Source organism: Rhamphochromis longiceps, linkage group LG5 (genome assembly GCF_057381845.1).
Source record: "Rhamphochromis longiceps isolate RC_006_pf linkage group LG5, R_longiceps_female_GT1.1, whole genome shotgun sequence".
NCBI lineage: Eukaryota > Metazoa > Chordata > Actinopteri > Cichliformes > Cichlidae > Rhamphochromis > Rhamphochromis longiceps.
The window spans coordinates 617,519-626,759 of NC_140561.1; positions in this window are offsets into that span (position 1 = coordinate 617,519).

Sequence of the window (9,241 nt, forward strand, 5' to 3'; positions counted from 1 at the left end):
TTTTTTTCCAGGAGCGCATTTCATAAAATGCACACTATCGACCACGCCCAAAAAGTGCTATAAAAAATTTATATATTAATATTTTATTCCACTTTAAATTAGCCAATCTTTTAGACCTACTTCTCCTTGAAATATTCATGTCAAGTTTTAATTACATTTCGCGGATTTTAACCCTTTATATCCCGGTTTCGTCACATGAGCGCACTGCTTTTTTTGCCCCAAAAAACAAAAAACTTGAATATTTTCCAAAAAAAACATTTGAGGTAATATTCAATTGTTATTATAATTAGGCCTTTAGATGGACTAAAGATTGGCACCAAGAGTCATTTCGATCGCCTTTTATTTTTTTTCCAGGAGCGCATTTCATAAAATGCACACTATCGACCACGCCCAAAAAGTGCTATAAAAAATTTATATATTAATATTTTATTCCACTTTAAATTAGCCAATCTTTTAGACCTACTTCTCCTTGAAATATTCATGTCAAGTTTTAATTACATTTCGCGGATTTTAACCCTTTATATCCCGGTTTCGTCACATGAGCGCACTGCTTTTTTTGCCCCAAAAACATAAAACATAAAATATTTTCCAAAAAAAACATTTGAAGTAATATTTTATTGTTATTATAATTAGGCCTTTAGATGGACAAAAGATTGGCACGAACATTAATTTCGATCCGGTTTTAATTTTTTTTCCAGAAGCCAAAAATGTCCCCAGGCGGCGCTGCTGCTCCTGCTCCCCCGGGGAGGAGTGCCTCTGCCGCGGGTGTGTTTCGCGCAGCGCCGGAGCATATGGTTCGGTTCCCGTGTCTGCAGCACACACTTCCGCTACCACGTGAAAACAAATACGTCATTTCCTGTTGATTAAAAAAAAAAAAAAAAAAAAATCAAACGAACCTAAGGTCATAAAATGGTCCGGAACGAGCAGCGGGCCAAGCTGCTGCTGTACGCGGGAAATTAGTCTGCCTTTTCCGGGTATCTGTCTCGAGCAGGCCGCTGGAGAACATGTGTATGTTCCAGCAGGCGTCACATGTGGAGCAAGGGCGCCACCCGGTGGACAAATAAAAAAATTACAACTCTAAGGCCAGTACTGCAAGCGGAAGCGGAAACATAACCGAAGACGATCGATTTGACCGTAATTTTTTTGCCGTGAAAAATAGCGTTTATAATGGGTTTCAATGGGGCACAAAACGGTCCCTAGGGTGTTGAGTGTGAGTATTTTTGCTGCTAAGCCGTGTTAGGCTGATGTAAGAAAATCAGACTGAAAATTTGAAGATTTTACAAAAACGAAACCGGCTGGCAAGTTTGGCTATGCTACACCCAACACAGCGGAAATGGCGTTCATACGAATGAAAAAAGTGGCACAAAAAGAGCCCAGTATGACGTGAGGGTTAAAGCTTCTAGAGAGTAAAATATTAATGATAATTATAATAACAATAATAAAAACAAAAGCTCTCAGATCCATCAAACCAAGCAGCAGAAAGAACAATAACTGAAGAGAAAACTTTAACCTTGTAGACTTCATTATGTTCCAGCTGCTCTACAGACGCTGTGACCTCGAACTTAAGCAGGTCGTAACGTATGTGCAGCTCAATAACTTCATAATCAATTCAATTAAATCTTTATTGGCAGACTTCATGTCCATAAAAACAAGACAAGAAAAAAAACACACAACTCCCACACACACACACACACACACACTCACACACACACACACAACACAAGGTATAAACCATTAAATATATATATATGTATATAAATAAGTATATAAAGCATTTGTAAAAATATAAAACCATAATATACATAAAACACAATTACTTAAAATAAATCAATAAGTACACAAACACTTTAACCAGTGCTTTCTGAGACTGGATGAGTAACGGGAACCACTCACTGTCGGATCTGTGAGTGCTAAAATTATACTGTTACTCGAACCATCCAGTCGTTCTCTAAAATTGAACATTAACTTTCTTAAAAGTGCTTTAAAAGTCCAGACACCCACAGCTACAAACATCTGGCTGGCACTACCACTTCTAGGTATCCTGCAAAGGATTCTCATCGCATCATTATATGCAACATGCAGCTTCTGCATGCTACATTGTTTGTAGGATGACCACAAGGGGGCAGTATATAGCGGTGTGCAATACGCTTTAAACAAAGCCACTTTAACTGGAAGTGAACAAAAGCTGAATTTGCGTGCAATAGTATTTGCCTGCACATAGAGCTTACATTGTTGTCTGTATATGTCATCATCATCATTCATTTGCTCAGTAATAAAGTGACCGAGGTATTTCACCTTTTTATGAACTTCAAGAGTTTTTTGTGCCAGTTTAAACAAAGGGAAATTTAGCTGTTTATCCTGCTTGGTTCTACATATCAAAACAGCACTTTTAGCAGCATTGTACTCCATGTCATATTGCACACCATATTCAGTACAGACATTAAGAAGATCCTGTAACCCAGCACTGCTTGGACTAAAAACAACCAGGTCATCTGCATACATGAGATGATTTATCAGTGCTTTACCTAATATACACCCAGTGTTACAGGCTCTCAGCTGTATGGACAAATCATCAACATATAAATTAAATAAAATTGGAGACAAAATCCCACCCCGTCTAACACCATTGCTGACACCAAAGGGGGCAGAAATACTGCTTCCCCATTTAACCTGCATGTTCTGATGAGCGTACCAGTAAGAGAGAATCCTCACCATGTATTGAGGAACTCCCCGTCTCTTCAGTTTATCAAAAAGTTTTCTGTGGTTCACTCGATCAGAAGCCTGAGAGGCATCAATGAAACACATGAGGACAGATGAATTTTTAGCCCTATACGACCTGACTATTTCCTTGAGTGCATATATGCACATGTCAGTGCCGTGCTTTGGTTTGAAGCCAAACTGATTATCCAGAGAAGAGATGAACTCACTAACTCTATCAAACAGGATTCTTTCTAACACCTTAGATAAAATACTGGCTAGTGCAATCGGCCTGTAATTATCCAAACAGCTCACTTTTGCAGCTTTGTCTTTCATAACTGGTACCAGTAAAATACACAGCATTGAGTCTGGTAATATGCCATGAATCATAAACCCAGTGAAACAGAGCGCTAGAAGAGGAGCTAGCCTTAAACTAGCATGTTTTAAATGTTCTGCAGTGATGTGATCCAAACCAGAGGATTTATTATCAGACAACCTATGAATGGCTTCATATACTTCATGTGTCCTTACACTTATTGTGTCATTACTCATGTCAAGATTGTCCTCATATGGTTCACTTTTTATACAGTTAAAAAACGCACTGTAATGCTGTCTCCATAATGCTGCAATGTTATCTGCCCCAGAAACACCTTCAACAGTTGATGGTAGAGATGGTTTACAGTTATTAAGAGCTTTCACCTCTTTCCAAAAATCTGCCATATTATTACACAGCATTTTCCAAAGAATCTGCTCTCAGCATTTGCTCATTTTTAGTTATAAAGCGAACAGCGTACTTATATCTGGCATTCGCACATTTTTTCTGTTCAAATTCTGGGCCTTGTTTAGGTCTTCCAGCCATGACCCAACATTTATAAGCTATGCGAGCTTCATCATGGTACATGGATACATGTTCTTTCCAGCCAGGTCTGATGTTAGGTTCCTTATGCTTATATTGTTTATCAAGCGGTGTACCACTTTCATGCAGAGCAGTCACTATATCATCATACATGGAGCAGAGTAAATGTTTATGCACAGCATTCTTACAGTTGACATCCTTGCACAAAATAGCTTCTTTGGGCAAAGAAATGTTGTTCAGATGTATATCGGTATTACTATGATAAGCTAAGAAATCATCTTCACTACAAGCTGACCAGTCTAATTTTACACTGGTAGCAATATTGTTTCCAGTTGTTGCTGGCATTTGTTCCACATTCACAGTAAAACCAAAAGGTATATGATCTGACACAGTTACCTCATACCTGATAGTCATGTTTGCTAAAGCTGCATGTCCATCAGCTGTACAGATACAGTGGTCCAGCCATGATGTACTATGCCAGGCTTCACTTATGTATGTATAGCTATCTGCAGGCAGCAACACTTTGGTAGACAGGATAAGATTATTAACTTGACAGAAGTGAGTTAAGTGGTCAGCAAACTGAGAACTGCTGTCTGTGAGATCAGCATTAAAATCACCCAAAACATATATGCTGTAAGTATCGTTGTCTTGAATAAATGCATTAATAAAAGCCAGCCTACTGAGGTATTCTTGCTCATTTTGACAAGATTCATAGGGAGAATAAATATTAAGAATGATAAAACTACTATTGTTCTGTGTATATTGTATACCAATACACCAGTCTACATCCAGTCTAATGGGCTTTATCACAGGGTCTATTTTTTTGTCCCAAAGCACAGCAACCCCTCCAGGTATTCTGCCTCTGACTATAGCTGTGCTGAGATCAGTTGTTGATTCCCCCACTCCCAAAAAACTTGCATTTAGACAGTTAAGTTTTCCCAGGTCCTGTTTGGACAACCATGTCTCCTGCAAGCATAAAATGTCACATTCTGCAAGCAGACTGTCCACAACAATCCGTCGAGCTTTGTCCCCTGCACTCTGTCCCAAACGTAGACCATGACAGTTGTAAGATAATATCCTAATAGACATCTTCATGTTGATACGTTGGTACCAGAAGGCGCAGTTATCTCCCCTGCTGGATCCACTGAGCTTGGCACCACCGTACCGAGCTTACGAGGTTCATAAAAACGCCGGACCAGAGCCCCTTCAGGCCAGAGTTCAGGATTGTACATTTCACCCACATCATTACATTCAGCAGTAACCTTGAAAGAGCTGAACCTGCTACGTTTACTAGCAATTTTTTGACAGGTCACATCTCTTTTAAGTTTCTCTCTCAAATACAGAGCAAGAGTTTCTGCATCTACATCCAGGGCAAATATAGTGGCAAACACGCTCACCAATTTAGACCCTGTGGTATTTAGGCAGCAGAACAACTAAGAATAACAACTACAAATAATGTTTTTAGGTTTCTGTTGTACTGCAAGGTTCTGTACAGGAGAACCAAACCAAGAGCAAATATTACGTCTCATTTACACCTGAGCACGAAGAGCCATCAACATTTAGCAAATTGAATCATCTTTGTTTAGATGCAAGAAGAATCATATAGAAATGAAAAAGTAGAAATAGAAATCCAGAGCAAAGATATCCTCTAATTCAGCGTAGCACACGTGCAGCTGCTGCGATTCACGTAAGCATTCGGCTCGTCGCTGTTGCAGATTTTTCTCTCGCTGTTCTGGCTCACAGCGCTGCAAACACAAAAATAAATATCCCCAAAGGTGTGAAAGGGAGCTAATTAGTAAGAGTATTGTTACTCTCCGCAGGAGTAGTCCAGCAGTAGAAATCAGTCCAATAACAAGGTGTGTAACATCTAGCAGGGTGACAGAAAAACCCAGGGTAACTTCTAAGGACCTCAACGTCTCTCTCACATTGTGTTTTTTAAACATGCTTCCATTTGTCACTTCAGTCTTTACTCTGAAATACAGGAAGAGAAATCATGGCTGAAACAATTTCTCATGAAACCAGGGGTGTGGTCCAACAGTCAGTTTGGTGAGGAAGGTTCCTAACTGAGAGAAGTGACCCAGAAGTATCTGTGTAGCAGCCACAATGAATCCAGATCATGAGCTTTATTAACTGATCAAAGTCTCTTCTTTCATCTTCTGTATCATTCAGTTTGCATTGGTAATGCCCATTATTGTAATGCTTTTTTAAGACGAGCAAAACTTTATTTCACTTTGGGTTAGCTGGGATAAGTGATGGATGGAGGGAATTTTACTTCAGCCACAGAAATCCTAAACAGGAAGGAGGAGCAGAGTTACAGTGGATCACTATCCAGCAGGGAAACAAGGTTTATTTCAATTTCTTGGCCATGAGTGAGATTTACTGAGTGGGCAAATTAGGGAGACGACACCATCAGATCCCGAGCCCTCCATGTGTTAATCAAGAGACGGCTGCTGTGCTACATCCATAAATAATGAATAAATTAGGAGCTAAAGCTGAAAGGACAGTTTATTTGTACCATCTTCACGTGAACACATTCAAGAACATCACAGATGAAGAAACATTAAAAACTTCCACACTACATAAAGCAAGAAAAATAGTTTCTCTTTCAGGTGGTTTCAGAAAAACAGAAACATCAAACATCTCCAAGACTCTCTTTGAAAGAACTAAAAACCTTTGTTCTCATGGTCCAATCATGAGCGAACTCCCCGATGAAGCCTTGTGTGCTAAAACATGTCAGAGTTTTAAAGGTTAAACATGAGTTTCCAAAACGTTTTGCTGGAGAACAATGAACTATTTGACTGAGTTTCAATCATTTACAGACGAGCAAAACCAGGACAGAGAAAAAAGGACAAAACTGACTCAGTAAAACACAGAAAAGAAGATCCCATGTAGATCTGTATTATGTAGAAGTTCAGCCCAGCAACCAGTTCAGTTCAACACAAGTTTAAATGATTCTATCTGAACTCTGTGGAGCCTGATCTCAAGCTTTTTGAGTCCGACACAGAAACCAGAGGATCTTTCTGTGTCTTCAGATTCACTGTGATCCAGTGATGGGAGTGATTTCAGCCCTGAGTGATCACGCTGATGTTTGCACAGAGCAGACAATGAGGTGAATGTTTGGGCACATTGGTAACAGTGAAACAGTTTATTAGTAACGTGGGATCGTTTGTGTGCAGAGTATGAACTGAGATTCCTGAAGCTCTTGTCACACTGGTCACAGCTGTAGTTTCCTTCCATGTGTCCACGTTCATGAATGTTACGATTACCTGACTGTGAGAAGCTTCTCTCACAGTGTCTGCACTTGTGTGGTTTCTCTCCTGTGTGGACTCCTTTGTGTGTTTTAAGCTGACCTGCAGTAGTGAAGGATGACCCACACTGATCACAGAGGTGCTTTTTAACCCCACTGTGAATCAGTTCATGTTGTTTTAAGTGATGTGATGTAGTGAAGCTTCTCCCACATTCTTTGCAGTATTTCAGTTTGTCTCCAGTGTGTCTACGTTGATGTAGTTTTAGGGTCTTTTGCCGACTGAAAGTTTTTCCACAGAGGTCACAATGAAAGTCTTTCCCACCACCACAGTGATGACAGGGTTGAGAACTGGATCCATCTGTGTCGCTCTGCTTCTAAACAAAGACACAAAGACAGTGTAAGTCAGTCCTTCAACATTTGTATCCTGAACGTTGCCTGAAATAAAGAGCATCTCTGCAGACGTCCAACTACATTTGACTGTTTCAGTTAACACACTCAGTTTACTGGGCTGCAATAACTACAATACTACCACCATAATACTACAGTAATACTAAAATCATAACTGAAAGGAAAATCTGAATAATCACTCAGAGCTGCTTTTCCATGCAGTAGAATTGCTAACATACTAACACAGTTTAATGAGCAGAGTTGTTCCAAACATCCATCCATCCATCTTCATCCGCTTTATCCGGAGCCGGGTCGCGGGGGCAGCAGCCTAAGCAAAGAGGCCCAGACCTCCCTCTCCCCAGCCACCTCCTCCAGCTTATCCGGGGGAACACCAAGGCGTTCCCAGGCCAGCCGAGAGATATAATCTCTCCAGCGTGTCCTGGGTCTGCCCCGGGGCCTCCTCCCGGTGGCACATGCCTGGAACACCTCACCCAGGAGGCGCCCAGGGGGCATCCTTGTCAGATGCCCGAACCACCTCAGCTGGCTCCTTTCGATGTGGAGCAGTAGCTGCTCTACTCTGAGCCCCTCCCGGATGGCCGAACTTCTCACCCTATCTCTAAGGGAGAGGCCAGCCACCCTTCGGAGGAAGCTCATTTCTGCCGCTTGTATCCGCGATCTCGTTCTTTCGGTCACTACCCACAGCTCGTGGCCATAGGTGAGGGTAGGGACGTAGATCGACCGGTAAATTGAGAGCTTCGCTTTTACACTCAGCTCCCTCTTCACCACGACGGACCGGTGCAGCGTCCGCATTACTGCAGCCGCAGCCCCAATCCGTCTGTCGATCTCCGGCTCCCTTCTCCCATCACTCGCGAACAAGACCCCGAGATACTTGAACTCCTCCACTTGGGGCAGGAACTCATCCCCGACCCGGAGTGGGCACTCCACCCTTTTCCGGCTGAGAACCATGGCCTCAGATTTGGAGGTGCTGATCCTCATTCCCGCTGCTTCACACTCGGCTGCGAACCGTTCCAGTGCGAGCTGGAGGCCCTCACCCGATGGAGCCAACAGAACCACATCATCTGCAAAAATCAGAGATGAGATTCTGAGGCCACCAAAGCGAAAGCCCTCCGCCACTTGGCTGCGCCTAGAAATCCTGTCCATAAAAATTATGAACACAACCGGAGACAAAGGGCAGCCCTGGCGGAGCCCATCACCCACCGGGAACGAGTCCGACTTATTGCCGGCAATGCGAACCAAGCTCTTGCAACGGTTGTATAGGGATCGAATGGCCCGTAGCAATGGGCCAGACACCCCATACTCCCGCAACACCTCCCACAGGACACCCCGAGGGACACGGTCGAATGCCTTCTTCAAGTCCACAAAACACATGTAGACTGGTTGGGCAAACTCCCATGCACCCTCAAGTATCCTGGAGAGGATAAAGAGCTGGTCCAGTGTTCCGCGACCAGGACGAAAACCGCATTGTTCCTCCTGTATCCGAGGTTCGACTAGCGGACGAACTCTCCTTTCCAGCACCCTGGCATAGACTTTCCCAGGGAGGCTGAGGAGTGTGATCCCCCTGTAGTTGGAACACACCCTCCGGTCCCCCTTCTTAAAGATGGGGACCACCACCCCGGTCTGCCAGTCCACAGGTACTGCCCCTGATCTCCACGCAACATTGCAGAGGCGTGTCAACCAGGACAGCCCTACAACGTCCAGAGCCTTCAGGAACTCGGGGCGGACCTCATCAACACCAGGGGCTCTGCCACCAAGGAGTTGTTTAACTGCCTCAGTGACCTCGCCCCCGGAAATTGGCGGGTCATTCCCCTCATCCCCAGACTCTGCTTCCTCCTCGGAAGACGTGTCAGTAGGATTAAGGAGGTCCTCGAAGTATTCCTTCCACCGCCTGACAATTTTCTCAGTCGACGTCAGTAGCGCTCCGCCAGCACTATACACAGTGCAGGTAGAGCACCGCTTTCCCCTCCTGAGACGCCTGACGGTTTGCCAGAATCTCTTCGAGGCAGTCCGAAAGTCTTTTTCCATGGCCTCTCCGA